General features: G+C 44.7%; 1 long non-coding RNA gene across 1 annotated transcript; it reads left to right on the forward strand.

Moving 5' to 3' along the window:
- The first annotated feature begins 831 nt into the window (after positions 1 to 831).
- Positions 832 to 6,097, forward strand: LOC137853910 (uncharacterized). The gene is made up of 7 exons (XR_011094829.1): positions 832 to 1,484; positions 3,044 to 3,123; positions 3,679 to 3,739; positions 4,172 to 4,369; positions 4,643 to 4,763; positions 5,476 to 5,680; positions 5,764 to 6,097. It is a non-coding gene; the product is annotated as an uncharacterized lncRNA (long non-coding RNA).
- The last annotated feature ends 5,831 nt before the right edge of the window (positions 6,098 to 11,928 follow it).

Raw genomic sequence — 11,928 nt, forward strand, 5'->3', positions numbered from 1 at the left:
GCGTCAGGAAACTACCTTCCACAGAAGCCTCCTAGACTGCTTTCTCTGGGCTGTGTTGTGCTTCCAGGATATGTCAGGGAAGTTGAAGTTCCCCATGAGAACAAGCGCCGATGATTTTGCAACTTCTGTCAGCTGCCTGTAGAACTCCTCATCCGTCTCCTCATCCTGGTTAGGCTGTCTATTACAGACCCCGACCAGGACGCTAGCCTTGTTGGCCTTCCCGCTGATCCTAACCCACAGGGACTCAACCTTGTCATTCCCAGCCTCGAGTTCCACAACATCGAAAGATTCTCTAATATAGAGAGCCACACCACCACCCCTTCTGTGCTGCCTGTCCCTTCTGAAGAGCCTATAGCCAGGCATTGCAGCACTCCAGTCATGAGACTGGTCCTACCACGTCTCCGTGACGGCAACCAAGTCGTAGCCTGCCTGCTGCACGATGGCTTCCAGCTCCTCCTGTTTGTTACCCATGCTGCGTGCACTGGTGTAGATGCACTTCAGCCGGGCCATTGCCTTATCTCCCGACCTTGCCATTGTTCCCCCTGGCACAGCCCCAACAAGCCTTGAGCGAATGAACGGCTGTGCGAACGGCTGTGTGGTGCTTAGCGGCCGGCTAGGGGAAACCATGACAACAGCAATGTAGTCATGTAACCAAATTGAAGCCAAAACTTTCAGCCCGGTCCTTGACCTGAACAGGGAGTGAGGATCCGTATCCTAGCATTTATACGTGATAGTTTATGTGCAGCCAAAGTAAATACTGCAGTCGGAGGTCATGGCGCTAGATTTTTAAAAGTCCGGCATAAAGAAGAGATCTCAGAAAAGCAAATTTAAGCAACATTAATGTCAAGCAAAGTCTTTCTGATTGCTATATTCTTTATCTGTCGTGACTAGACAGATGAAAATCTATGACAGCAATTTTGCCTTTTAGGTCATTTTCTTTTTTTTTTTTTTAAGTTTATTGATCTTATTTTAACAGGCTCTGTACTAATTTTCCTCACAGAATGACTAGCAGAAATATGAGCCTTATGTGCCTTTTGTATTTAATTCATTAGGTCAACTCTAACCACTAAGCCAGGTTATTTCTATTAGCGATAAGGAGCAATTGAACCTTAAACATTGAAACCTAGGTTGATGAGCCTATTCCACGAGGTCTCATGACTCCACACATGTGAAGTGAAATCTGCCAGGTGGGGATCATTTGACCTTTGCTATAAAGGAAGCATGAGGAGTATGGGAAGACTTGCCACTCTAGGGGAGTATGAGGTTCAGGTTACTTAGGGTGCTTTTCTACCGTCCTCGTGAAATGGAATCAGTGTTCCTAAGTAGGTTACTTTTTCATTGTGTTTTCTACAATCTCTGTGAAATAGTTTGGGACACTCTATGAGCTAGTAACATTGGTGGTGACTACTCAGAATGGGAAAACCCTGGTGGTGCTACTTCCCCATGAAGTTGTTTGGTAGTAAGTAAAATTCAGAAGCTGGCAGGTAAGTGCTCCTGGGTTAAAAATTTGATATGGGTTGGGGAGCTTGAGAATTTCTTTGACCGTGTCTGTAACAGGGCCCCGAGTCCTCCAATATATTGATGTTATCAAAACTAGCATCTGCTACTAAGACCAAAGAACAATATCACAGATTATCTTCACTTAATCAAATCTGCTTTCCACAGGTAGCAATCGTTTATGGCACCAATTTGGTCAGCTAGATGTACAGAACAGGGAAAACCTTAAAACATCTAAGATATTGCTTATCTTCTCAAAATGATGTTGTGATGTGATTAACTCCTGTCCCTCAGGAGACATACAGTATAGTATAATTGTCATGCTCGTGCAGTCTGGCTTGTCAAAGACATAATCACTTTGTTTTCTTTTCTGAGTGTATGAAAACACAGCTTCATATAAAAGCCTGCCTCCTGGAAGTAAGATGTAAAAACGAGGTGAAGTTGGCAAAGCATAGAGAAGCTAGATAATGCTTGTCAGTTCTTGTAAAAAATTAGTTCTTATTCTTGAATGTTTACTTTGAAAAGTAAGTATGTGCTGAAAGTTGCATGTTGATTGTTTGATTCTGCAAAGCTATCATATCTGTGCCTGAATTAAGTTCTAGTTACAAAGGTATGCCTCTGCACTAAGTGGGCAAAGACAGCGTAGAAGAGAATAAAGGGCATTTGTCTGATTTTATTTTTTACATATTTTTTTTTGTCTGTAACTGTGGACCTTGTTTTTTTAATATCACTATTATTTTTTTTCCCATTTCCAGCTTGGATTTCTTGAATGCTTCTCATGTTCAGCTATGGGGGATAAGCAAAACACAGCTACTGAAAAGCATATTTGCACTAAGATTTAGGATTTGTCTCTCCTGTCTTAAGTTGAGGTTCATAACCAACTATTTTAGGTTTAATGCCTTTAGATTCTCATCCTCAAGCATATATCGTAGGAGTGCATGGCATAGATCTGATGCATGCCACTGTACCAGTGCCTTATTTCTCTCTGATAAATATAGACTCTAAAAGTCTCTGTAGATATTTAAAAATAAGTTGCCATTTACAAAGAGGGGTTTATATTGACTTGATTGCGTTTCAGACTATGGCTGGTCCACTTGTAACTACCTCATAGTGGACATCTAGCTTTTAGATAACTTTTTTTTTTTAAATTTCAAGGAAATTTTTTATTAATTTTCAAGGAAAAATGGATGGGTAATTAGAATTTAGTATCTAGGCAGTACTATTCCACATAGCTACAGGCATCTTAGGAAATTGGGGTTCTCTAAAGTTGCTGTCATGTGAGTTGTTTCCTGGGTCCCCAGTTGTTTCCTGGGTCCCCCCTGTCAACTAGTGTCTCAGGCTGTGGTGTATGAAGATGCACTCCATCTGCTTTCAGGGTAGCAATTGCAGTGGGCAAGCTGCCTGACCTTAACATTTTTCATTTCATTTTTCACCAGAGTTTTGCTGGTTTCCCACCATTCAGTCTTGGTCTAGGAAAAAAAAAAGTGAATTTGGATCAAAATAAAAGGATTTCCTTTCCACTAGTTCCGTGTTCTTAACTTGACAGGTTTGATTATCGACTTAGAAGGCAAATATCTGGCCAGACTGCAAGACTTGTGCTCGCAGCGTGGGACAGCTCTCGTAAAGGTGATTCAGGGTAGCTTCTGGAAAACAAGACATCAGATCTCCCAAACAGCTTTCTTTGTGCTAATGTAGGAAGGGCGAGTAAGAGTAAAGGTCCAGATACCGTAAGAAGTGGAAGGTGTGAAGGAAACTTCCTTCTGGCTGATACAGCTCCATATCTAGTTGTCAAGTATGAAGAGAGCAGCGCTAAGTTTCTTGGGGAGAGGAAAACAAAGAGGCTGGGAGATTGTACAAAGAAAAAAATGGGATGAGCTATTTCAGGAAATCCTAGTAACTGGAAATAGAGATTGGAAGAGTGCTTTAAGCCAAGACAGAAACTTTTTAAAACTAAAGCCTAGGAGTTGGATGAACCAAGAAATGAATCCATTTTGATTATGCAGTTGTGTCCAGCGTTATCTTGGGAGATATGCTTTCCACATAAATGTGTCTGGGGCCTGAAGTTTTCCTAACGCCCTTCTCTGTGTATTCCCTGCTGTTTGGTAAGCGCTGAGGTCACACTGCAGACAGCAGCACGTCCTCTCCCCACTACGTGGCTGTCTGTTTTCACAACATGTCTAGCAACAGAATGGCTTGGACACAACTGCGCCTATGACCGAGTTCATTCAAGCTGGTGGACAAGGTAAAAGCTCTGGACAAGCGAAGGGGAGGGAGGGATGGATGGACATACAATATGATCACTTTAATCTCATTTCTCTAAGAACCCTTGCCGAGAAAACAAACCAAAACAGAACGGAACAGAACAGATGAAGCAAGCAGCCAGCTTGCTGGAGACATTGTCTGGGAAACAGTGAAAACACTTGCAGACAAAAAACATACCAAAGGACTAACTCTTTGAGCTTAATTCTAATCAAACAGCATAACCTCAAAGTCCTGTTTCTGTTCGTAACAGGCTGGTACAGTAACATGTCGCATTTGATGACTTTGCAGCATAGATGTCAGGAATGCAGCTTGGGATCACCTCCTTCTACTGAGAGTTCGGTTTGAAGGGATGAGCAAGTAATTTTTCCTGGGTGGACGGAAATCTAAAGTCTGTTTTCTAACACTCTTCCAGACACTTCTCTGTCCATCGGCCTGTCCTGCCAACTCTGGTGCGAGTGTGAAGTTGTGGCAAGAGGGGTTTCCCGTTCCTATTTGACCTGGTGGACACCAGCTTTCCTAGGAAATTGCTGATGTTGCTGAGGAGGCAGCAGTATCAAAACCCTAGATTCTGAAAGCAGCAAAGCAAGCTAGAGGAAAACTGTATGTCCGGGTAATTTTCTTTCTTTTTATTTTTTCATTCTTCACTTGTAAGAAAATCTAAGTCTTTAAAGCATTTGTTTGAAAACACAGCTTTATGGAAATGCTTCTGGGTGTGCTCCTTCCCCTTGTTTGGAGCCTGCTTAACCTCGCTTCAGCTCTAGGACACCTATGCTCGAATTTATGCTTCCCATGATAAAGCGGCGTTCTTTCGGTGTTCTCTTCTGTGACGGTTGCAGGTGAGGTTGAAAAGAGTTGTCAGTACGATTCTTCATTTCCTTTGCAGTATCCAAAACTCCGTATTACAGCGGATCTTCTCCTCTGATCTGAAAAGCTTCACAGGCCAAAAGAGAATTGAGATGAAGAAGGAAATAGAGAATGCTGACCAGTCTTTCCAATTACCACCCGTAAGTGTTGTGAAAGAATCCGGTGCATTTCTGTAGTGGTAGAAAGTTAATAAAGTCATGATCGTGCGCTTGAAGGCAAGCAATGCTATAAAAAGGAAGAATGCAAGGCCCTGCTTAAGGACAGTCTTCAGGCTGCTTCTCGATCAACAGCTCATTTGGTTGTTCCACAACCTCATCTCCGCTTGCTTAGAAGTTGTGAAGGTCGGAAGCACACTCCGTGTTTTTCATCCATCCCCTCTGTGTATCTTTTCCCTGACAGCAACTTCTGTCTTGGCTCTTCACATCCGGCCAGAGCAGTTTCTTCGCCTCCGCAACCTGCAGGCTGTCCTCTCGTGTGTACCTGTGCTGGACTGAGGGTAATGCTTGTAACGCACACAGATGCTGTATTCACTAGCACTTTTAGAAAAGAGAGCAAGAAGCTAACCTGCGCAGCAGTTTCTTAGGTTTCTGTATCTCTCTCTCTCTCTCTCTGCGCATATATTTCATTACTTATTTACTTTTTTAAAGATCCTTTAAATATAGTAGATCCTTTAAGAAAGCTTACTTGTCCTTCTCCTTTACTTGTTTTTAACGTTTACTTTTCTAACCAATCCTTAATGTTACAACATTGGATTTATTTAGTTCTCAGTTCTTAGAAGTTCTCAAAGCACATCAGTGATTTCTCTATTTCTCAATCTTTCCATCTGCATTGAGACCTCTTATCTGAATTTAGGTAGTAGGTGAAGAAGAACACTGAAACCAGCTGAAGCCGGATCAGCATAGATGCTTCTGTGCTAGGAAGTAATTCAGAGTGCTTCCATGGTGTACTTTAGACAGATTTCCTCTGGTCCTCTGGACTCAGCATCCCCAAGGGATATTTCAAAGCTCTCTGAAGGACCCGTCATTATCTCTGACACTGCAGTCTCCATTAGGAAGCGGTAAATATGCCTTGCCCTTGTGCAAAGGAACTACTCAGTTAGCTGTTTCTAACCCAAATCTCTTTGTTGTCTTGTGTTGACAGACACCACCCGGCTAGCCAAGCTAACCCATTGAAAATGGAAGGAGTGGGACATCTTCAAAAGCCTGCTGCTGCTTCTAAGCAGAACTGCGCTGTAGGTGGGGACACAGCAAGAGGACACGTCCAGGCCACGGTGGAACTGCAAGGCACCTGTCTAAGCCACAGAACGAAGTCAGCGATTCCCAGTTGGAGACTGTTGCTCGCCTAGTGACACAGCAGCTGGAGCGCTTCTGGTTGCTGCTGATGGGTTCCTGTGAATCAGCCAGGGATATGAGCTATGAGAACGACTGAAGCAATCTGAAGATACCTGAAAGAAAGAAAAGAGGAGGGAAGAAGACAAGAGGGGAGGGAAGGGGAGGGAATAAAAAGAAGAGAGGGGAGGGGAGGGGAGGAAAGGGCAGGGGAGGGGAGGGTAGGATAGGGTAGTGTAGCATAGCATAGCGTAGGGTAGCGTAGTGTAGTGTGGTAGAGGGGAGGGGAGCGTAGGAGAGTATAGGGTAGTGTAGGGGAGCGGAGTTTAGGGGAGTTTAGGGTAGGATAGGGGAGGGGAGCGTAGGGGAGCATAGGGGAGGGGAGCATAGGGTAATGTAGGGTAGTGTAGCGAAGGGGAGTGTAGGGTAGTATAGGGGAGGGGAGTGTAGCAGAGTGTAGGGACAGGGAGCATAGGGGAGGGGAGGGCAGGAGAGGGTAAGATAGTGTAGGGGAGGTTAGGGGAGGGTAGGATAGGGTAGCATAGCGTAGCGTAGGGTAGCGTAGCGTGGTAGAGGGGAGGGGAGCGTAGGAGAGTATAGGGTAGTGTAGGGGAGCGGAGTTTAGGGGAGTGTAGGGTAGGATAGCGGAGGGGAGTGTAGGGTAGTATAGGGGAGGGGAGTGTAGGGGTGTGTAGGGTAGTATAGGGGAGGGGAGTGTAGCAGAGTGTAGGGACAGGGAGCATAGGGGAGGGGAGGGAAGGGGAGGGGAGGGCAGGAGAGGGTAAGATAGTGTAGGGGAGGTTAGGGGAGGGTAGGATAGGGTAGTGTAGCATAGCGTAGCGTAGGGTAGCATAGCGTAGCGTGGTAGAGGGGAGGGGAGCGTAGGAGAGTATAGGGTAGTGTAGGGGAGCGGAGTTTCGGGGAGTTTAGGGTAGGATAGGGGAGGGGAGCGTAGGGGAGCATAGGGGAGGGGAGCATAGGGTAATGTAGGGTAGTGTAGCGAAGGGGAGTGTAGGGTAGTATAGGGGAGGGGAGTGTAGGGGTGCGTAGGGTAGTTTAGGGGAGGGGAGTGTAGCAGAGTGTAGGGACAGGGAGTGTAGGGGATGGGAGGGGAGCGTAGGGGAGGGGAGGGAAAAGAGGGGATGGGAGGGGTGGGGAGTGCTACCATAAATAAAATTGCCAAATACATGACATTTTGGACTCGGAGCCAAATATTTGTGTTGCTGAAGGGATGCAAGACACAGACTCCTGATGGCTCTTGAACAGGAGGCGTTTATTGCCCTTTTTCACTCCTACATGTCCTCTCCCCGTAGCCCCACGTGCTGTCCACGCGCCCGAATCTATCATACAGTTGGTCAGAGACCCTCAGACACGCACCTGGAGCCAGCCAGCAATTGCCCACGGCCCAAAGGTCCTCTTTAGCACTGTAGCCATTTCTTGATCTCAGCCTGGCTCAAGGTTTTGTTCCTACCGCTTGTTTCCTCATTACCTCTAACTCAGGGACCTGCGAAACAGCGCGAAGCCACCTGAAAATTCCCTCCCCACGCGTTGCCATTCATTCCACAACCTGATTTATCGCTGCCATCCGCGCATTGCACAGTGCCATGAAAGGTTTGGCGTGCACGGAGGTGGCTGAGGATTTTCAGAAAGAACTTTCCTTAAGAACTGCATCAAGACTTTTGCTGGAAGGCAAAAGATCGGGTGATTGATTAACGTAGGGAAGGCAGCTGAGCAAGGGAAGCATCTTCCAAACTTCCAAATATTTCCTGGATACAGAACTACAACTCCTCTGCTCTCCGCTTAGGAGTTTCTGTCACCTGCTTAGGAAGCAGAAGCAGTAACATGGGATTTAGAGGATCCAGCTGAAGCGTCAGTGCCAGTTAGAGGAAACCATCAATTTACGGGGTTTGAAGAGAGTTTGACCAGTGTTCCAAGGAGCATGTACTAGTGCTGCATATCTATGTATATAAATATCTCTACAGCTGGCTTGTATCAGACATAGAGTGGCCATCAGGACTAGGGAAGCGGTTGTCCCTCTGTGCGCGGCTCTGGTGAGGCCGCACCTCGAGCACTGTGTTCAGCGAAGAGCTCGAGGTGCTGGAGCGTGTCCGGAGAAGGGCTCTGAAGCTTGTTAATTGTTTAGAGAACAAGTCTGGTGAGGAGCGGCTGAGGGAGCTGGGCTTGTTCAGCCTGGAGAAAAGGAGGCTCAGGGGAGCCCTTCCTGTGCTCTACAGGAAGCTGAAAGGAGGCTCCAGAGAGGTGGGGATCGTTCTCTTCTCCCAAGCCCCAAGTGACAAGACAAGAACAAAACCCCTTAGGTTGTACCAGGGGAGGTTTCGGTTGGTTCTTACGAAAAATTTCTTCACCGAAAGAGTTGCTCTGGTGGGTTTACGTGGCAAGGTTTTGGTAGCAGGGGGCCATAGGGGTGGCTTCTGTGAGAAGAATCTAGAAGCTGCCCCCTGTTAGATAACGGCTCCCCTGCTGGCCAGAGCCAAGCCAAGAACCGATGTCGCTTGTTCCTCTGTGAGAGCATAGTGAAGAAAGGAGAACAAAAATAACTGAACAAAAAAAAAGCTGCTTCCCAGGGAGAAAGAGAGGAGAAGCAGCCCTGCAGCCCCCCAGGGGAGTGCAGCAGGAGGGCAGGAGGTGCTGCAGGCAGGCAGCAGCAGTTCCCCTGCGGGCTGTGCAGGGAGAGGCCCCCGGTGGAGCAGGCTGTCCCCCTGCAGCCCATGGGTCCCACATGGAGCAGATCTCCACGCTGCAGCCCCCCCGTGGGTGGAGGAGCCCCCGGTGGAGCAGGTGGATGTGGCCTGGAGGAGGCTGCGGCCCACAGAGAGCCCCCGCAGGAGCAGGCCCCGGGCCGCAGCTGCAGCCCCCCCGTGGAGAGGAGCCCCCGCAGGAGCAGGGGGTCTGGGGGGAGCTGCCGCCCAGCCGTGGGGGACCCGTGCTGGAGCAGTTTGCTCCTGATGGGAGGCTCATGCCAGATTAGTTTAGGAAGGATGGCATCCCATGGGAGGGACCTCATGCAGGAGTAGTGGCAGATGATGAATGCCATGGACTGACCACAGCCCCCATTTCCTTGCACCGCTCCGGGAGAAGATGTAGAAGAAGGTGGATTTATTTATTTATTTATTTTAGTTTGCTTGTAGTTCCTTACTGCTCTTGTCAATTAGTAATAAGGAATGAATTACATTAATTTCTGTGCTGAGTCTGTTTTACCTGTGGTGATAATTGGTGAGTGATCTCCCTGCCTTTGTCTCAACTCTCAAGCTCTTTTCCATTGTTTTCTCCCACTCTTCCTTAGAGCAGAGGGAGTGAGGGGGCGGAGTGGTGGTGTTTGGCAGTGTAAAACAACTACACTCAGAAAGAAGCAACAGGGGAGCTTCAAGTGCTTTGTGTACACCTGATATGATACTGGCTCTTCAGGACTCATATTTTGACTCCCTATTTGAAAGTTGTATATATTTAATTTTTACACAGCCTGACATTCCTAGTTGGATTTATTTTGATATGGAAAAAAAAATTACTAGTTTTTATGGGACTGAGGTAAATAGTAAATGGAAGCATGTGTATGTTAATGCTTTCACAATTAAAGCATAACTTACCATAACATTTCTGAACAAAATTAATAGCATTTAGATCATTTGGATCCTCGAGTTTTTCATCAACTCTTCTTTGAAACAGCTGTGGTACAAATATTTCGTTGACTACCAAAGTGATAAGGCTGATTTCATAAGTAGTACAGGATTCTTCTGTGTTACTGGTTTGGTAATTACAGTTAAAAGTGGCTCTAAAAATACTAAAATACTGGCAAGTTTTCCTGTCTGGAACTTGATCTATTATAGGAGGGCATATTTATAATGAGAATCTGAATTCTTTAAAAAGAAGCAATCAACATGTAGAGGGAGACTCAAATTAGGACGTACTGTGTGGCTTTTGTGGCGTCCTGATTTGGCTGGGTAAAGAGTTAAGGCATCTGTTGACATCAGCACGATCTGGCAGGACTTGTTATCACAGAATCACAGAATCACTTAACTTTCCCGCAGGTGTGTTTTTCTTTTTGGTGCAACTGTGAGAGATGCTGTCATTAGGGTATATGCTTGTCTTGATATTTAGGACAGTGAACTTCAAAGAGAAAAAGGGTCATTAATTTTCTAGCTCTCGGCAGTGCAAGTTTGAGCCTCCCCTTGCCTGTCAGAATGAAGGAGTTCTCAGCTTTTTTCCTTCTCAGTGGGAAAATTCTATTTCTCTTCCTTCCAGCTGCCCTGATTAGCACAAAATTAAGAAAGAGCTGCAGTTGTACCTCTCAACTCAGAGGAGACAAAGGTACTCTAGCAAGACACAAATGTTGTGCAGACAAGGGAGCTGCTCAAGAAAGAAAACATGGAAAGTGAAAGCGTTCCATTTGCATATACTATGTAGGTCATGGCGAATCTGCTACAGCTCTTCTCACTGGCTTTTATTGCATAAAATCACGCTGATTTCAAAGCAGGAAGAGGAAGAATTATCCTAGCCTTTTTTTACAGTCTAATGTGTAACCACTCAGTGTGGTTCACTTCTCGTTCAGGCAGGAAGATCAACTTACTTTGACAACAGTTTGGCAGCTTAGATGGTACCTCAAAAATTATATTTACAGTGTGATAAGCTATGTGCGCGTATGTGAACTTGGAAGTGTTTGTGTGTGGAGGGTTGTTATTATTCTTCCAGTACATTAAGTTGATCAGATTTTGGACCAGATTGGATTGGATTTTGTATGTAGCCAAGCAGTGTACATTTGCTTGTGCATATATCAATATAAAGGACACCTCAAAATCTATTTCTCTGCGTCTCATTTAATATGGGAAGCAGTGCATTAGATTGTTAGTCTCTGTCGACATCTAGTGGCTATTGGAGCAATGGCAAGCTGTTTAATCCCGTGTTGTGTAAGGGAAACTTGAAGGGAGAACAAGTCAAATTTTGTTCCTTTGCAATATTTTTATTTATTTATTATTATTATTTTAAATTATAAATAGGAAATGTGAAAAAATTTAAGGTGTTTTAACATTGCAGGCGATTGTTTGAGATCTTCCACTGCAGAGGCTGGATAGCACTGCTAATGCGACTTGTCACCCTTTGAGATCTGAAGGGAAACTATTCACAGAAGCCTGTCACACTGAATGACCAGTATTATTTCATCTTTCCCTGTGTTTAGCATGTCTCTTATGTTCTATAGTGATTAAGTTTCTAATGCAGAGTAGACAGCATCTGATATGCATCAAAGCTCTTTCTCAATTTTATCCTATTTCATTTTACCAACCTAAGAAAAATGATGACCTAGAATTTTCATTAGTTTACCTGCAGTAGGTGGCTGAAAATATGTTCAGAGAAACTATAGTAGAGTATAAACTATATATAGAGTGGAAGGCAGCCAGAAGAGCTGGTCTAGTTTCTATTTCTTACACTGAAGATGTACCTATATTTTTTTTAAACATTTAGCATGTTATTCTCAGGTAAGTTTATTTTGCCCTCAAAAATAATAGCTGTTGAGAACATTTAATGCTTTTTTATTATGTTGTTGTTTTAATTGCATTTTCATTCGTAGCTACTGAGGCAACACTTGTCTGTCTTCTGTATACAACTGTAAAGCTAGAAACTTTCTTTGAGTGAAAAGCTTTTAATGTTTTCAAACCTTTAATAGGTTTCATGCAGCTGTGATCACAAAACTACCCCTGTCTAATCACGTCGATATTCAGATTTACTGCAGGGCTAAAAGATATTCATGTCACGAACCCCCTTCTGAAACTCTGTTTTCTGTATCATGGACTTTCCATTCAATGTTTCATGCTTTCATTTTAAATTATCTTTGTAAGAATAAAGGTTACGCTTCTGTACTTGTCAATGTGATTTTAACAGCCATGGTAGAAAAGAAGAAAATTGTAAGCTGTTTGTACTTATCTGTCTTTGAAAGTCTAGACCAAAAAGCAGCTTGTTTTAGGTC

The sequence above is a fragment of the Anas acuta genome, chromosome 3 (genome assembly GCF_963932015.1).
Source record: "Anas acuta chromosome 3, bAnaAcu1.1, whole genome shotgun sequence".
In the NCBI taxonomy this organism is placed as follows: Eukaryota; Metazoa; Chordata; class Aves; order Anseriformes; family Anatidae; genus Anas; species Anas acuta.